This window comes from Sturnira hondurensis, unplaced genomic scaffold (assembly GCF_014824575.4).
Source record: "Sturnira hondurensis isolate 20B ecotype Veracruz unplaced genomic scaffold, ASM1482457v3 Scaffold0025406, whole genome shotgun sequence".
NCBI classification, from domain to species: Eukaryota; Metazoa; Chordata; class Mammalia; order Chiroptera; family Phyllostomidae; genus Sturnira; species Sturnira hondurensis.
The window spans coordinates 1137644-1157095 of record NW_028098037.1 but is presented as its reverse complement, the minus strand read 5'-3'; the positions used below and the strand labels follow the sequence as shown (position 1 = coordinate 1157095).

At 38.0% G+C, this 19452-nt stretch overlaps 1 pseudogene; it reads left to right on the top strand.

The window, feature by feature from the left end:
- LOC118982579 (protein FAM161A-like) overlaps nucleotides 1–19452 on the top strand; it is a 198776-nt pseudogene that overhangs the window by 178196 nt on the left and 1128 nt on the right.

Sequence of the window (19452 nt, the reverse complement as noted above, 5' to 3'; positions counted from 1 at the left end):
TTGCAGGGTGGCTCAGTTCGTTAGAGCATCATCCTTTACAGCAAAATTTTGTAATTTTGATCTCTGGTCAGGGCACATACAGGAAGCATCTGATTAATATTTCTTTCTCTCTCTCTCTCTCTCTCTCTCTCTCTCTCTGCCAAATCAATAAACACATCCTCAAATGAGAATAAAAATTAATCAATTAATTAAAATAAAATAAATTTAATTGCAAAATATCTTATACTAAACCAACCTGTTTTGTTTCTTCTTCTTTCTTCCCTTCAATTTTGGCTGACTTTCTCATATTAGGTACAACTGGAAATTTTACAGAACTTTAACTGAAATAAATGTGACCAAAATTCAAGTCTGAAGTTATTTGGTTGTATAATCATCACTCTCTAAATCTTATGTTTAATTTTTACCCCATTAACTGACCACAGTTGTTGGTATTGGCTCATTAATAACTCTTTCTGAACTTCTAATACCCTAGAACTCAAAGGAGTAGCTCAATGAGTACTGACAATCCAGAGTTTTGAGGGAATTTTTTTCAATTTAAAATAAATTTATTTCAAGTGTTAGCATTTTTTAAAATCTGCAATTACATATGTTGACTATCACTATAACCTTTCAGTGTTTCAGGTCTCTAGATGTTTCTTTTTTATTGAATTTATTGGGGTCACATAGACAACCCAGAGTTTTTATGTAGATTTAATCCTTAATCTCAGAACATTTCCTGGCAATTTTATGGAAAGTCTGGACTATGCCAAATGCCACATGTTCTCTCACTTAAAGATGAAAACGTGTCAGCAGAGGGGGGAAAGGTGTAGGTGTGTGTATGTGTGTTAGGTAAAAATCTCTGGCTATAAACTCAAGAATGCAAGAAATGTACATTTCATTATATTTTTTGTAATTAAATTTTATTTCACTTTTAGAGTCCCTTTCCCCAGGTAGAGAAAACTAAATCTTGATCATTTCAAGGTCCAATTCCCTAACAAACCCCTAAATTATCTGGACTTTAGTCTCTTCACTGAAACATAAGAGTGTTTGGCTCATTCTTTTTTTTTTTCCTTTTTATTTATTAGTTTATTTATTTTCAATTTTTTTATTTAATTATTTTTCAAGTACAGTTTTCTGTCTATTACTCCCATCCCATCACACCCCCCCTCCTCCCCCCTCCCTCCCATTTCCACCCTTCTCAGTTGTTGTCCATGTATCCTTTATATAGGTTCCTCTAAATCCCTCCCTTATTTCCCCTGAAATTCCCTCCCCTCTCCCCTCTGGTCACTGTCAGCCTGTTCTCTATTTCAGTGTCTTTGGTTATATTTTGCTTGCTTGTTTGCTTTGTTGTTTAGCTTCCTGTTAGAGGTGAGATCATATGGTATTTGTCCTTCAACACCTGGCTTATTTCACTCAGCATAATGCTTTCCAGTTCCATCCATGTTGTTGCAAAAGGTAGGAGCTCCTTCTTTCTTTCTGCAGCATAAAATTCCATTGTGTATATGTACCATAGTTTTTTGATCCATTCATTTACTGACGGGCACCTAGGTTGCTTCCAACTCTTGGCTATTGTAAATTGTGCTGCTATGAACATTGGGGTGCATAGGTTCTTTGGGATTGGTGTTTTAGGGTTCTTAGGATACAATCCCAGCAGTGGAATTGCTGGGTCAAAAGGCAAGTCCAATTTTAGTTTTCTGAGAAAATTCCATACTGTTTTCCATAATGGTTGTACCAGTCTGCAATCCCACCAACAGTGGACCAGAGTCCCCTTTTCCCCACACCCTCTCCAACATTTGTTGTTTATTGCTTTGTTTATGATAGCCATTCTCACCGGTGTAAAGTGGTATCTCATTGTAGTTTTAATTTGCATCTCTCTGATAGCTAGTGATATTGAGCATCTTTTCATGTGTCTCTGGATCCTCTGTATGTCCTCCTTGCAGAAGTGTCTGTTCAAGTCCTTTCCCCATTTTTTAATTGGGTTAGTTGTCTTCTTAGAGTGAAGTCGTGTGAGTTCTTTGTATATTTTGGAGATTAAACCTTTGTCTGAGGTATCATTGGCAAATATGTTTTCCCATACAGTTGGTTGTCTTTTTATTTTAATGCTGTTTTCTTTAGCTGCGCAGAAGCTTTTTATTTTGATGAGATCCCATTTGTTTATTCTTTCCTTTATAGTCCTTGCTCTAGGGGACATATCAGTAAAAATGTTGCTGCGTGAAATATCTGAGATTTTCCTGCCAATGTTCTCCTCTAGGACTTTAATGGTGTCATGGCTTATATTTAAGTCTTTTATCCACCTTGAATTTATTTTGGTGTATGATGTAAGTTGGTGCTCGAGTTTCATTTTTTTGCATGTAGCTGTCCAGTTCTCCCAACACCATTTGTTGAAGAGGCTATCTTTACCCCATTTTATGATACTGCCCCCTTTGTCGAATATTAATTGACTGTAGAGATTTGGGTTTATTTCTGGGCTCTCTATTCTGTTCCATTGGTCTATGTGCCTGTTTTTATGCCAGTACCAGGCTGTTTTGATTACAGTGGCCTTGTAATACAGTTTGATATCAGGTATTGTGATCCCTCCTACTTTGTTCTTCTTTCTTAACATTGCAGCTGCTATTCGGGGTCTTTTATGGTTCCATATAAATTTTTGAAGTGTTTGTTCTATGTCTGTGAAATATGCCATTGGTACTTTAATAGGTATTGCATTGAATCTGTAAATTGCTTTGGGTAGTATGGACATTTTGATGATGTTAATTCTTCCAATCCATGAACACGGTATACGTCTCCATTTGTTTGTGTCTTCCTTGATTTCTGTCTTCAGTGTTGTGTAATTTTCTGCATACAGGTCTTTAACCTCCTTGGTTAGATTTATTCCCAGATATTTTATTTTTCTTTTTGCTATATCGAATGGGATTTTTTTCTTGATTTCTGCTTCTGCTGATTCATTGTTAGTATACAGAAATGCCTTTGATTTCTGGATATTGACTTTGTATCCCGCTGTTTTGCCAAATTCATTTATTAGTTCCAGCAGTTTTTTGGTAGAGTCTATAGGATTTTCCATGTACACTATCATGTCATCTGCAAACAGTGACAGTTTTGTTTCCTCCTTTCCGATTTGGATGCCTTTTATTTCCTTTTCTTGTCTGATTGCTGTGGCTAGAACTTCCAATACTATATTAAATAGAAGTGGTGAAAGTGGACAACCTTGTCTTGTTCCTGATCTTAGTGGAAAAGCTTTCAGTTTTTGCCCATTCAGTATGATGTTGGCTGTAGGTCTTTCATATATGGCCTTTATTATATTGAGGAATGCTCCCTCTATTCCCACTTTGCTGAGTACCTTTATCATAAATGGGTGTTGTACCTTATCAAAAGCTTTTTCCGCATCTATTGATATGACCATGTGGTTTTTGTCCTTGCTTTTGTTTATGTGGTGTATTACATTTACTGATTTGCGAATATTGAACCATCCTTGCATCCCTGGGATGAATCCCACTTGGTCATGGTGTATGATCTTTTTGATGTATTGTTGGATGTGATTTGCCAATATTTTATTGAAGATTTTAGCGTCTATGTTCATCAGCGATATTGGCCTAAAGTTTTCTTTCTTTGTTGTGTCTGTACCTGGCTTTGGAATTAGGATGATGCTGGCTTCATAAAAAGAGTTTGGGAGTTTCTTAAAGGGTTCTTCTAGGACAGGCATGCTAACATAATGTCAGAGATAACCATCAGAGCTCTCTCTGGGGCTGAGGGCAGGGAGTTTCCCATGGACACTGCCACTATGACTACATAGACATGTAAAATTATCTAAAGTCACTTTACTTATAGCCTTCATGGAAAGTAACAGTTTCTCACCTTGGATGTAAAATGATTCTAAATTCAAGAACCTAATGAAAAGTATGAAAGATTGGCAAATCCATCATTTCATTTAGTTGGACTGAGAGGATTATTTTATTATTTTATTTTTATTGAATGTATTGGGATGACATTACCTAAAAAATTATGTTTCAAGTGTACAATTCAAATCAAGTGTATCAGTTTACAACATCTGTATATTGATTGTGTGTCCACCATCCAAAATCAAGTCTCTATCACCATACAGCAGTCCTTACTTCTTAATATACTTTCTTTACTTGGCTTCTAAGATATCTCACTCTTTTTTCCCTCTAAATCACCAATGATTTCTCCTTAGTTTTCTTTGTTGGTTCCTCTTCCCTATGGCCACTTAATGTTGAAGGTCCCCAATTACCAGTTTTTTGGGCCTCTTCTCTCTGTAGCTTAAATGGAAATCTGGTGGTACCCAAACTTGAATCTCTAACTTAGACCTTTTTTCTTGAACTTCAGATTCATATACCTTACTTGTAAAACAGCAATATCTAGCCCTGGCTGGAGTGACTCAGTGGATTGAGTGCCAGCCTGCAAATCAAAGAGTTGAAGGTTCAATTCCTAGCCAGGGCACATGCCCGGGTTATGAGCCAAGTCACTAGTAGGGGGTGCAAGAGAGGCAACCACACATTGATGTTGCTCTCCTCCTCTTTGTCCTTCCTTTTCCCTCTCTAAAAATAAGTGTCATGCCAATAAATTCAATAAAAACTAAAAAATATATATATTTACCTAATATTTCACCAACTACTTAGGTTCAGTATTTTACCACCTTAAGTAGTCATAAAAACTGTGTTGCCTGCAAGTCTCTTTATCTTCCCTCTGTTTATGTTGTAGAATACATGAGACTGTTATAATTTTTGCTTTCAAACATCAAACATATTTTAGGTAACTCAACAGGAGAACAATGGTTATTAAATATACCCTGATGTTTACCATTTCAACTCTTCCTTTTTTCCTTATGTTCCATGTTTCTGTCTGAAGAGCATCCTTTAACAAGTGTTTTAGACCAGTCAGCTAGCAATAAGTCCTTCTCATTTTCCTCTATCAGAAAGTGTCTCTATTTAACCATACATGGATATTTCTCTCTCTCTCCTCCCCTTCCCCTCTAAGATAAATAAATAAAATCTTAAAAAAAAAATGTGTCTCTATTTAATGAAAATTCCTAAGAACTGTTTTTAATGGATATAGAATTCTGGTTGACAGCACTTTAAAGACACTATTTCCCTTCCTTCTAGCATCTATGTTTTCATGTGAGGAATCTGCATTCATCTAGATAGTTTTCTTTTTTTAAGATTTTATTCATTTATCTTGAGACAATTATTTTAAAAGGCAATTGAATTTAGCCCTGGCTGGTGTAACTCAGTGGATTGAGTGCAGGCCTGTGAACCAAAGGGTTCACTGCTGGTTTGATTACCAGCCAGGGCAAATGACTGGGTTGAGGGCCAGGTCCCCAGTAAGTGGTGCATGAGAGGCAACCACATTTTGGTGTTTCCCTCTCTTTCTCCTTTCCTTACTCTCTCTCTAAAAACAAATAAGTAAAATATTTTAATAAATAAAGGGCAATTGACTTTAAAGATTAGGAAGGGCAGCATATATGTGGAAAGAGGAAGAAAAGGAAACAGCAGTGTGAATGACTATTTTACATGGATGCAGAAATCTGAGAAGTGGCAGAAATGCCAGAAAAAAAATCTAAGTATGGAGTGTTAAAAATCAAGGGGTGAGGAAGAAGTTCAAATAGAAAAGAGTAACTCTGGCAAAGAGTCTGAGGTCAAATAAAGATGAAAACAGATAAGTGCCCATTGGTGACTTTGGTGACCACGGTTTTAATGGTGGGAGGCAAATGCAAGGCTGAAATGGGTAAAGGAAACTTGTGAGTGAAGCAAGGAAAGGAAGACTTTTGAATGTACCAAGACTGATACAGAACAACAGCTGAAGGAAAATTTAATGGCTGAAATGTGGAAGGATAGGGGAGATTGTGAGAGCAGCCACGAGGAACAGAAGTATGAGGAACAAAGTCCAGGATATCAAGACAAGCAGGACTGAGAAAGCTTCCCAGCTTGCAGGAGAAATTACAGTACATGTCCTGAGGCTGGGGTGCTGACAGGTAGATCTTGGAATAGGATGATACATCTTAGGTGTTTGAATTTTACAGGCCAACCAATAAAAAAGAAATAGATGATCCAGATAGAGTTGCCAGCTTTTTTTAAATTTCTCAAAGACAAAACTTTTTCCTCTGCATAAAATATTCTTGGTTGGCAGTTTCTTTCTTTCAGCAATTTAACTTTACTATCCCATTCTCTCCCAGGCTGCAGTCTCTACTGAGAAATCCATTGATAGCTCTTATCCAAGAGTTCCCTTGAATGAGAAAAAAAAATGTTGTCTCTTGCTGCTTTTTAAATTCTCTTTGTCATTGATTTTAGACAATATTATTATAATGTCTTGGATACAGTTTTGAAGGCTAGCATCTTGCACTCACACAGAGGCCTGAGCTGGCTTCAGGGGAGCAAGTGGGGAGAGACTCAAATGGCCAGCATCAGTGAACATACATAGCTCTGGGCCAAAGCTTGTGAAAGCTTCAAGGGATCCGAGGCGACTGTGCAGACCATTAGTTCTTCAGTGATGAAATCTGAGTTTGTAGAGCAGGTCACTGTGAAATGTAATTGTTCCCACTGTGTAGCCACTATTGGGGTAGCCCCTGCTTTTCCTCCTTATTTCAAGCTGCCTTCATACAAAGCTCTGCCAGTTTGGGTGGGGTAAAAATGAAACAAGACTTCATCCAGTGCCCCAAACACACTCATTCCACTCTTCCTTCCTGATGATGGGAACTCTTTCTAGCTGGGAAGTTCCCTCTTGGAACTGAGCAATGCTGGCTTGAAGTGAAGGCAAAATGAAGCTGTCTTACCCCTCTTCTTGTGCAGTTATTCTCTGTTTTTTATTCCACTGTGTTTCCAAAAGTTCCTAAGTGGACTTCAGAATTCTCCCAGAATTGTTGTTATTCATATATTTCTGTCTAATTATTGATCTTGGTGGTGACTGGTGAGACAAATGTTGGGGTATCCTAGATCACCACTTTGGTGATGTCACTTTCCTCAAAGACATTGTTTAAAAACTACCCATCTATCAATGTTTTAGAAAGAGAAAGGAAGTAATCTCAAAAAATTACAGTTCCTTTATTAAATTTGACCAAGTTCACTTTATGAAACTCTCACTGCATTGTCTTTTTTTTTTGTACTGGAATAACAGAAAGTTTATTACACTCCTTCCTTGGCCTAAAAACAACATTTAGGAATCAAGATCCAAATCAGGCAGTGCTGCCTGGTCAACAATCTTCTCAATGTGCTTGGCTTGTTCTGCACTTGACAGACCAGAACTCCAGCCTCAGGGGGCTCTTCCCTTCTTCCCACCCTAGGCCCCTCCCTGGCCCCTGGACCCCAGCCCCCTGGTCCACATAGGGAATAATATAGTTTCTCTTTAAATGACTCCATCTCTGATTCCACATTTTAAATTTGTCACTAAGACCTTTGAGAGCAAGGATTGCCATTTATATTTTTATTTAATTCTTGTTCAAGTACAGTTTTCTGTCTTATATTCCCAGCCCTGCCCCACCCCATGCTCCCCACCTCCCTCCCATTTCCACCCCCCACCTTAGTTATTGTCCATGTGTCCTTTATACTTGTTCATGTGAGTCCATTTTAAAGTCTAGCATAGTGTCCAGCTCAAATGTGATGTTCAGTTTGTTTCAATGGAAGGAAGGGAGGGAGGGAGGAAGGGAGGGAGGAAGGAGAAAGGAAGGAAGAAAATCTAGAATTTTGGTGACTGCCTGCTACTTGGAACCCCATACAACACTTGCCACATTTGTTCTTGCACATTCTGGAAAATGCACACATTTTGAACCTTTGATTCTACATATCTGCACACAACCTTCCTTTGTTATTGCTCCTCCAGTAGCTTTGTACTCTTCTTTCCATATTCACATTTTCCATTTGCTCTCCTGTGCTGATGCCTGCTCTGTCCCAACCTTGAATGTTTCCATTGTAGTCACTGGAGAACTTACTGTTTCAAGAAAGTAGCTTCCATGTTTTTCTCTAAATGAATAAATATCTCCAAAAATTTTGTTTTTTTTTAATCTGGATTTCCACACATTGAAATCGTATAAAGATATATTAGAGATTTATAAATAAAATTATGTTTCATTTCCAAAATCAGTTAGTGAAAGGTTTTGAACCTAACTGTGGCCTTGGAAATGGAGTGGCAATCCAAATATAAAACCAAACAAACAGTAGAAATGTTGAAGTTCAATATTGAACTACCATTGGAATTAAAGAAATGAAAAAAAAATCTAAAGGTGAAGCTCTTCACATCAGCGTACTACTCTCAGTAGAGTGAAGGGGGAGGGATGGAGAAGGCTCCATGGTGTAAGACTCAAGGGGAAGCCTGAGAGTAAGCATGGGTACCATGAGAAGAACTAGGTTTTGAAAAGCCAACATGTGCGCCCTGGCCAGAAAGGTGGTGGGTTCGATTTCTGAGACCAGGGCTCATACCTAGATGACAGGTCCCATCCACCAATCCAGACATGTATGATCCCCCAGCCAGATGTGTTTTTCTCCCTTTGCTCTCTGCCCATCACACCCCTGACTCCCACAGTCAATTTCCACACGGTTGTCCATGTCCATGGTCATGTATACAGGTTATCTAGTCCCTTCCCCCTTTTCCACCATTATCCCCTTCCCCCAACCCTCTGTTCACTTTTAGTCTGTTCCATGTTTCCATGCCTGTGGTTCTATTTTGTTTGTTAGTTTATTGTTCATTACACTCCTCTTATAGGTGAGATCATACGGTATTTGTCTTTCACCTCCTGGCTTATTTCACTAAGCATAATATTTTCCAGTTCCATCCATGCTGTCACAAAAGGTAGGAGTTCCTTCTTTCATTCTGCTGCATAGTATTCCCTTGTGTAAATGTATCACAGTTTTTTAATCCACTCATTTACTGATGGGCACTTAAGCTGTTTCTAGCACTTGGCTGCTATAAATAGTGCCACTATGAACATAGTAGTGCATAAACTCTTTTGAACTGATGACTTGGGATTCTTAGGGTATATTCCCAGCAGTGGAATCACTGCATCAAAAGGCAGTTACATTTTTTAGTTTCTTGAGAACATTCCATACTGTTTTCCACAGTGGATGCACTAGTCTTCATTCCCACCAACAGTGCACTAGGGTTCCCTTTTCTCCACATCCTCCCCAGTAGGATTTGTTTATGGATTTATTAGTGGTGGCCATTCTGACCTCTGTGAGGCCATATTGCATTGTGGTTTTAATTTGTATCTTTCTGATAACTAGTGATGTTGAGCATCTTTTTATATGTCTCTGGGCCCTCTGTATCTCTTCCTTGGAGAAGTGTCTATTCTGATCTTCTGTCCCCTTTTTAATTGGATTGTCTGTCTTCCTAGTGTTGTGTCCCATGAGTTCTTTATATATTTTGGAGACCCTTGTCTAATGTATCATTGACAAATATGTTCTCCCATACATTCAGTTCTCTTTCCATTTTGATGATGGTTTCTTTTTTTTATCATTGTCATCATCATCTTTATCTTTTTTCTTTTTTAAATTTATTTAATTATTTTTCAAGTAGAGTTTTCTATTACTCCCATCCCATTCCACCCCCCGTGCTCCCCCCCGCCTCCCATTTCCACCCTTCTCAGTTGTTGTCCATGTATCCTTTATATATGTTCCTCTAAATCCTTCCCCAATTTCCCCTGAAATTCCCTCCCCTCTCCCCTCTGGTCACTGTCAGCCTGTTCTCTGTTTCAGTGTCTTTGGTTATATTTTACTTACGTCATTGTTTTGTTGTTTAGCTTCCTGTTAAAGGTGAGATCATATGGTATTTGTCCTTCAACACCTGGCTTATTTCACTCAGCATAATGCTTTCCAGTTCCATCCATGCTGTTGCAAAAGGTAGGATCTCCTTCTCTCTTTCTGCAGCATAGAATTTCATTGTGTGTATGTACGATAGTTTTTTGATCCATTCACTTACTGACGGGCACTGAGGTTGCTTCCAACTCTTGGTTATTGTAAATTGTGCTGCTATGAACATTGGGGTGCATAGGTTCTTTTGGATTGGTGTTTTAGGGTTCTTAGGATACAATCCTAGCAGTGAAATTGCTGGGTCAAAGGGCAGGTCCATTTTTAGTTTTCTTAGAAAATTCCATACTGTTTTCCATAATGGCTGTACCAGTCTGCAATCCCACCAACAGTGGACCAGAGTCCCCTTTTCCCCACACCCTCTCCAACATTTGTTGTTTATTGCTTTGTTTATGATAGCCATTCTCACCGGTGTAAAGTGGTATCTCATTGTGGTTTTAATTTACATCTCTCTGATAGCAAGCGATATTAAGCATCTCTTCATGTGTCTCTGGATCCTCTGTATGTCCTCCTTGGAGAAGTGTCTGTTCAAGTCCTTTTCCCATTTTTTAATTGGGTTAGTTGTCTTCTTAGAGTGAAATCGTGTGAGTTCTTTATATATTTTGAATATTAAACCCTTGTCTGAGGTATCATTGGCAAATATGTTTTCCCAAACCATTGCTTCTCTTTTTATCTTAATGCTGTTTTCTTTAGCTGCGCAGAAGCTTTTTATTTTGATGAGATCCATTTGTTTATTCTTTCCTTTATATTTCTTGCTCTAGGGGACATATCAGTAAAAATGTTGCTGCGTGAAATATCTGAGATTTTCCTGCCAATGTTCTCCTCTTTCTTTAGCTGTGCAGATTTTTATTTTGATGTAGTCTCATTTGTTTACTTTTTCTTTATTTCTCTCGCCCTAGGATATATATCAGCAAAAATATTGCTATGTGGCATATCTGAAATTTTCCTGCCTATGTTTTCTACTAGGAGTTTTATGGTACCCTGACATATTTAAGTCTTTTAACCACCTTGTGTTTATTCTGGTGTATGGTGTAAGTGGTGGTTTAGTTTCTTTCTTTCTTTCTTTTTTTTTTTTTTGCACATGCCAGTCCAGTTCTCCTAACACCATTTATTGAAGAGGCTATTTTTACTCAGTTGTATGTTCATGCCCCCTTTGTCAAATAATAATTGACCATAGAGACTTGGGTTTACTTCTGGACTCTCTGTTCTGGTCCATTGATCTATATGTCTGCTCTTATGCCAATACCAGATTGCTTTGATTAAAATGGTCTTGTAGTATAGTTTGATTTCAGATATTGTGATCCCCCCTACTTTATTTTTCTTTCTTAATATTGTTGAGACTATCCAGGGTCTTTTGAGTTCCATATACATTTTTGAAATATTTTCTCTTGACCTGTGATATATGCTATCAGTGTTTTAATAAGAATTGTGTCAAATCTATAGATTGCTTTGGATAGTATGGACAATTTAATTATGTTAGTTCTTCCAATCCATGAGCATGGTACATGCTTTCATTTATTTGTGTATTCTTTAATTTCTTTCTTCACTGTTCTACAGTTTTTCAAGTACATGTCTTTTACCTCCTTGGCTATATTTATTCCTAGGTACTTTATTTTTCTTGTTCTATAGTAAATGGGATTATTTCCTAGTTTCTGGTATTTTATTGATGGTTTATAAAAATGCCATCAGCTTCTGAATATTGACTTTGTATCATACTATTTTGCCAAATTCACTTATTAGGTCAAGTAGTTTTTTTGGTGGAGACTATAGGGCAAGCATATCAAACTTAGTTTCATCGGGGACCAATTCAGCCTCAAAGGGTGTAATGTAATTTTAGGACTGTATAAATGTAACTACTCCTTAACAGTTAAGTGAGAGGTCAGCACTGCAGCTGGATAAAACAAGGTGGAGGGTTAGATTTAGTGTGTGGGCTTTGTGTTTGCCACCTGTACTATAGGGTTTTCTATATACACTATCATGTCATCTGCAATTAATGACTGTTTTGCTTCCTCCTTTCCAATCTGGATGAGTTTTATTTCTTTTTCTTATCTGATCACTGTGGCTAGACCTTCCAGTACCGTGTTGAATAAGAGTGATGAAAGCAGACACCCTTGTCTTATTCCTGATCTTAAGGAGAAAGCTTAGTTTTTGCCCATTGAATATAATGTCTGTAGATTTCTCATAAATGGCTTTCATTATGTTGAAGTATGTTCCTTCTATTTTCACTTTGTTGACTGTTTTTAACATAAATAGGTGCTGGATTTTATCAAGTGCTTTTTCAACACCTATTGACGTAATCATGTGTTTGTATCCTTCATTTTTTTATGTGGTAGATTACATTTTTTGATTTGCAAATATTGTACCATCTTTGCATTCCTGGGATGAATCTCACTTAGTCATGGTGTATGATCTTTTTAATATATCGCTGAATCTCTAATGCCAGTATTTTTTTGAGGATTTTAACATCTGTGTTCATCAGTGATATTGGCTTGTACTTTTCTTTCTTTGTTGTGTCTTTGCCAATTCTTAGAATTTGGGTGATACTGGCCTTGTAAAAAGAGATTAGGAGTCTTCCTTATTCTTGAATTTTTTGGAATAGTTTGAGAAGAATAGGAGTTAGTTCTTCCTTAAATGTTTGGTATAATTCACCTGTGAAGCCATCCGGTCCAGGGCTTTTGTGTATTGGCAGTTTTTTTTATTACTGTTTCAATGTCACTCATTGTTATTGGTCTTTTTGGGTTTTCTGCTTCTTCTTGAGTCAGTTCTGGCAGATTGTATGTTTCTACAAATTTTTCCATTTTGCCCAGGTTGTCCAACTTCTTTTTTTTTTAAATGGCATCATTGAATTTAATCACATATTTCAAGTTTCTTATTAGTTTTTTACAACTCCCACCATCTCATTGATGCATTTTATCTGAACAGATCTTGCTGCAATGGTTCCATCTACTTTTGCAAACCATGCTTTAAAGGAAATGTGTCAAACAGAGAGAGGTGCTTGCGGAAGAGTGACCCCATACCATGAAAAGACTTCAGACATTGAAACAAAAATGTTACTTGTTTTCTACTGCTGCAAACCAAATTACCACAAGCTCACTATCTCAAAACCAAGTGCTATTATTTATCTCAGGGTCCCTGTGGTCCAACTTCTTGACATATAGTTACTCATAGTAATTTCTTACAATCCTTTGCATTTCTGTGGTGTTGGCTGTAACTTCTTTCATTTCTGATATTATCATTTTCTTCTCCTGCTATTCTTATGATGCTAATGTTCTTATGTTTCATGCTGTCCTGAAGTTCTCTCAAACTATTCCCATTTTTTTCTGAGTTATTTTTTGTTTTGTTTCTCTGGGTATTTCTTTTTACTTTCCAGCTGCTGGTATGGTCCTCTGCTTCATCTAGCCTGCTTTCAATTCTTTCTAGTTTATTTTTCATTTCAGATATTGTATTCTTCATTTCATCCTCGTTCTTGTTCATAGTTTTTATGCCTTTTTTCATGCTGCTATAGTTCCTGCTAAGTTTCTTGTAGTTCTCACTGAGTTCTCTGAGCATCCTTAAAGCTATTATTTTGAATCCTATGTCTGATAGATTCCTTGCCTCAATTTAATTTACCTCCTTTTCTGGGGATTTCTCCATTTCTTTCAATTGGGGGTTCTTTCTTTGCCTCCCACATTAGGTGACTCTTTTTGTTTCTGTATCTCATGTTGCTCTACTTTGCCTGCCTGTCTTCATGGGGTGGACTTGAGTGATAGGAGTTCTGTGGGATTCAGTGGTGCAGTTTCTTTGATCTCCTAAAATTGATGCTCTAGAGTTTCCCTTTATTCACTTTATGTGGACTCTCTTGTTGCGCCTGGGCTCTGATTATTGGTGGCTCATTTGTTTGTGGATTCTACCATCCAGATGGCTGACTGGGAGTCATAATTCCTGCCATGTGTTGTATGCTATTCTACAAGTACTGGTTAACAAAGCAATATTACCAGGAAACCAAACCCATGCCAGCAAAAATACCCCCTACCACATCAACAATATCAACAGCAATTGAACAAAGATTAATAAAGGTGAAAAGAGATTAAGAATATCATGAGATTAAAAAAGGGGAATATAAGATGACTATAGGAGAGAAAAATGATTTTGGGTGGGAAGATGGAGGAGAAATAATAAGGATAGAGAATAGAAATAAGGTAAAGAAAATGAGAGAATAAAATTTAAAATATAAGTAAAACAGGAAAGGGTGATAACAAAACAGACTAAAAAAAGGAGGAGAATATACTATGAAGTTTGAACCAAAGGAAACAAAATTGCAGAAAAACCACAGCAGGGTCAATAACAACAATAGCTGAGCAAAGATTGGTAAAGGTAGAAAGGGAATAAGAATATTATACAAAGGGGAAAGAGAATATGAGATATCTATAGTAAAGAAAAATGATTGTGAGAGGATAGAGGGAGGAAAAATAGCAAGAGTAAGGAATACAATCCAGACTAATGAAAGGCAAAAAATAAAATTCCTACTTCAAATAAACAAGCGCAGGAAGGAGGCAAAACAGAGTAAGACAGGGAGAGATAACCTATGAAATTTGAAGTACCAAAAGGTAGAGAACGAATAGGAATATCACTGAAGAAAAACAGCAATAACCATAATTTCTATGCCAAGGAAACGACAATTTGTAAAGTTGGTAAGGAAGCCCTGGCTGGTGTAGCTCAGTGGATTGAGCTTGGGCCTGCAAACCACATGATCGCAGTTCGATTCCCAGTCAGGGCACATGCCTGGGTTGCACATCTGTTCTCGGTTCCCGGCAGGGAGACCCACGAGAAGCAACCCTACATTGATATTTCTCTCCCTCTCTCCTTTCCTTCCCTTCCCCTCTAAAGATAAATAAAAATAAATAAAATATTTTTTTTAAAAATAAAGTTGGTAAGAAAATAAGATTATAAGAGGGGGATAAAGAAAGTGAGCTGACTAAAAGGAATGCTTGTGAGAGGATAGAAGGAGGGAAAATACTAAGAGTAAGGAATAGGAAAAAGGCATAGCATGGGAGAAAAATAAAATTCACAACAAAAACAAGAAAAGGCAGGAAGAAGGCAAAATTGAGTAAGACAAGGGAAAGGTGCTTTATGAGATTTCAAATCAAAATAAAGCAAAAAATAATAAAAACCTGAATAAAAAGAATAAAAATAAAAGATAAAGAATAGTGAATTAATTGGAATACAATTGAAGAAAAAGAAGAAATATTAAAAGTCTATGCGAAAGGAATAAAAAAACACAAATTCTGAAGACAAACAAGGTAAAATTTGCCCCTGACATTTGATATTCACCTTCTGACTTCTCTTTCTGGATCCACTGGGGGTTTTTTTTAATCAGATTAAGGTCCCAAAATTTGGTCACCCAACTTCGCGCAACACCGCTTATATCACCTTTGCCTGCCTCTAGAGGGGGTTTCTGTTGTGATTGGGAAGGCGGGACCCCTAGTTCTCTGCTGGGAGGCCCTATTCAGTGTTCTAGGAAAATTGTGGGTGTGTTCCTCCTGCCCCTGCACTACCCATATTGGTCCGTCCCACCTTATTTTCCATAATGTATCGTTTCTGATTAATTACCTGTTCATTTCATAGAGTGTGGGATAGCTCTCTCCTTCTTGGCATTGATGGCAGCTCTGTGTGTGAGCCAAGGCTGGGCAAGGCCCAGATTCTCCCTTGTTACACCACTTTATGAACTACCTGCTTTGTTGACTTCAGTGAAACAGGGCCCTAGGAACCAGTGTATTTAGTCTCCCTGAGAGAAATTCAAAATGGGCCCTTTAGGCATTGTTCTTACTGTCTTTCTCTTGGGGAAATGCACCCTCCAAGGTTCTTGAGCCTGATCTTCCTGTTTTGCAGATATTCTCTGCTTCAGCAGGAGGTAGGGGCTGGGTGTAACCTTCTCTTCCCATAGGTTATATCTCTACCTCAGGGGAAGGGAACTTTGTCCAGCTTTAAAAAATCTCAGGTGCACACCTTCTGCCCTTCCAGTTCCCAGCCCACTGCCCTCAGAGCAGACAGAGACTGCACTCTCCACTCTGTGCTGCCTCTATCCCCTTGCCAGCTGCACCAGGCTGGGGCTGAGAAATCTCCTCACTTTGCACCTTTCTGGCCAATCTATCCAGCGGCACTCAGTGGTGGCAAACCTCATCCTCAATCATTTCCCCTTGCTGGCAAGGCAGCTACGTGTGGGGTCTCTTCACAGCACTCCTCAATTACCCTTTTACAAAGTCTCTCTGGACATTCCCACTGCAGCACTGAGTCACTGTCCAGCTTTCCATACACACCACCTCTCCATAAAGTCAAGAGTCTCTCACCTCCTCCACCCAACCCAGGTGCTGATAGAATTCCCCCCGCCCCTCTCTCTCTCTGGCACTCTCTCAGTTGGCATTTTCTGCTGCAGCTATGGGTGTGCTGCTCACTGTGTGTGTGTGTGTAGCCTGCATCTCCCAAACTTAGTGTGTACAAGTCACTCCCAGCCCAGGTCTGGGGATTCCCTGCCCTAGGAGTGGAGGGAGCTGCGATCTCTGACCAGGCTCTTTGTGGTTACAGGTGCCCGGCATAGGGCACTCCTCCTTCCAACTATAAAATCTCCTTACCACCCATTGTGAAGCATCTTCTGTACTCCTTGGCTTTCAAACTTCATATTAGCTAAGATTCTGTTGAATTTTCAGTTTATTTTTTTGAAGATCAGCCAAGTGTCCAAGTTGGATGCAAGAGCAAGTAGACTCAGCTTCACCTACTTGGCCACTATTTTTGTTCTACCTAAAATTTAAGTTAGGAGCCCTGGCCAGATTGTTCAATTGGAGCATCATCCCACTGAAATGTTGTTGGTTCCATCCCTAGAGAAGGCACATGTGGGAGGAAACTGATTGATGTTTATCTTTTTCTTTCTCTTCCTTTCTCTCTCTTTCTCTTTCTCTTAAATCAATCAACATATCCTCAGGTAAGGGTTAAAAATATTTAAGTTAGGAATACCTAAAAACTGTAACATTAAGAATCATTCCAACTTGAAGCTAGAATAATGCAATGTGGAAATTGTGATGACTCTGGTGGTTCAAAGGGAGACATTTAGAGTAAGCACTATTACAAAGTTTATGCCAACTTTGTTTTACATAATGAGCCCCCTCTCATTAATCTTTTCAAAATTTTTCAATACATGAGAATACGGCCATAAATGTTCATTCAGTCCTTCTTTTTTATATTATCTTCCAGTTGTTCAAAAGGTTAGAAAAAAGCAAACTAAAACTCATTCAGCCTCTTTATAAGCTGCTAAATCCATATGCTCTTAATCAACTGTTTGATATCTCTGGTACACTCTTATTGAACAAAACTCATGATGTACTTATGAAACCATAAATCCATATAGTCATAAATCTGCCTCACACATAACAATATAGAAGTAAATAAAATGTACATGTCCCAAGGGCAAGTGGCCTAAGTTTGTCATTATTTCATTATTTTTCATTCATTATATGCCTAAGAGTTCTTGCATCAAGTACCCTACCCACTGTGTGTAAATCCTGAACTTTTCAGAAAATACAAACTGAGTGACTTGAACTCTGGTAAAACATGAATTCGAAATTGAAAAAATACCATCAGGATACTTTCAGATTACTAATTTTCTTTAAAGAATGGCTAATTGGAGTTTGTATGGCTAATTGGAGCAGATATTAACACAGATTTGCAGATGTTTTGGAGCAACCTCTTAAAGAGTATATCAGAACCTAATATTTTATGAAAAGAGAAATATGTATACTTTTGAATGACTTTATCAACAATTATTATTGACATGAGTTTGCAATGTGTATTTCTAGATACAGGTACTTTCTGCTCCAGTTGGCAAAGTAACTCTAACACTTTAAATATTTTATGAATAGATTTTTTCCTATAGAAAATGATACTGTTTTAGGTTATAATTTTATTGAGCTCTAATTCACATGCTACAGTTTAATATTGACTTTTCTTCCAGCCATCATTTTGAAGAGATGATTAGCTTTCACTATAAATATCTAGAAGTATAACAAACATACTTTTACATGCAAACTCCAATTTAGTAGCAATGTTTAAAAAGACAATCCCAAAGGGATAATGAACAGAAACAGGAAATAAGGACAGTATGCACAAACATCTAGGATAGCCCTGGGTCTATACTGATCTAGATAATATAAGGGACTTGGATTTTATTGCTTATATAAGGACAAGAAACAAGAACTTAGAAAATGAGGAATTGATGTTGATATCCCTCATGTAAACCAGGGACTATGCAAGAGATACACCTTCAAAGAAAATATGAACAAGAAGAAAAACAGACACTGACACAGGGAGAAATTAGGATGACTTGGTGTTGATTTGGGTGGGGATAGAAAAGATTTCTAATGAAAGTTATTACCATAGACCTGTCCCATTGTGGACTTAGGTTTAAATTTATACTATCCATGTATGGTCATGGAGGGGTCCTCAACCTTAGTCATGAGTATAAAAATGTCTTCAAACCCATTCTAACCAGGTATGCTAGGTAAAAACCAAATATAAAATTATTGTAGTAGAAGATGTTCTCAGTCCAGGCCATGAAGAATTCTCATAAGAAAAACTCACTAAGAGGGGACTTACAATCCAGATTTTAAAACAGAGGAGGCAGGTGCCAGCTTCCCTGGCCTGGGGCCAGTGTGAGCCCTTGGGCTGTGGCAACACAGTGCTAGCAAAGCTGGTGGCCTCCAGTCTGCACACCTAGGTAAATCCCAGCACCAGAGCAGTAGTCACCAAGTATGAACACCAGGACTCCTTAGAGGCCCTGGCAGCAGCCTTGGAGGAAGAGGAATAGAAAGGGGAGAAGGTGGTGCCAGCAGCTGGTGTGGGCAGTGGCTGATTTTAACAGTGGTTTTCCTGGGTAGATGAGCATACATGTATAAGCTATGAGATTCTGTGGACTTTTCTGATGTTTACCACTCCAATGAAGCAAGAAGAGCTGAAAGCTGCCCAAAAGGAAACTATGGCATAGTTAGAGAACATGTTGGAGAATAAACTAAATTTAAAGGAAGTTCAGCCAGTAATCACCAGGAAAGACCTTCCTAGTGTCTCTGGCAGATCTGTATCAGAAAAGCACTCCTATCACCCTTTCTTGTCGATAACATCATATACAGAGCCTGATTTGAAGAAGTCTTCCTCTTTGTACATGTCTTCTTCTGAAGATGAATATCCCAACTTAGAAAAAGAACATCCTGAGAAAAACAGATGATGACTTATGCTAAAGAGTTCATCAATAGCAACAGGTGGACAAACTTTTCTGTGGAAGAGTACATTCAGTGTGAAGATGAAGACATTCCAGCAGTTGAAAAAAAATGTGGAAACCAAAAGAGTGAGTGCCAATGATCACAGTACCTTGGCTTTTTTAAATGATGATTACAGAGCAGAAGAAAAAAGTGGAGAACATAAAATCTAAGCCAGATATTGAAATTGCACACAAACTACTCATAAAAACAAGAATGCTGTATACCTGAAACAGTTGACGTTGTATGTCAATTGCATCTCAATTTTTAAAAATAAATAAATACATACATTTTTAAAAAGCAGAAGATTCTGGCCCTGGCTGAGTAGCTCAGTTGATTAGAGCATCATCCCAATTCACCAGGTTGCAGGTTTGATCCCCAGTCAGGACACC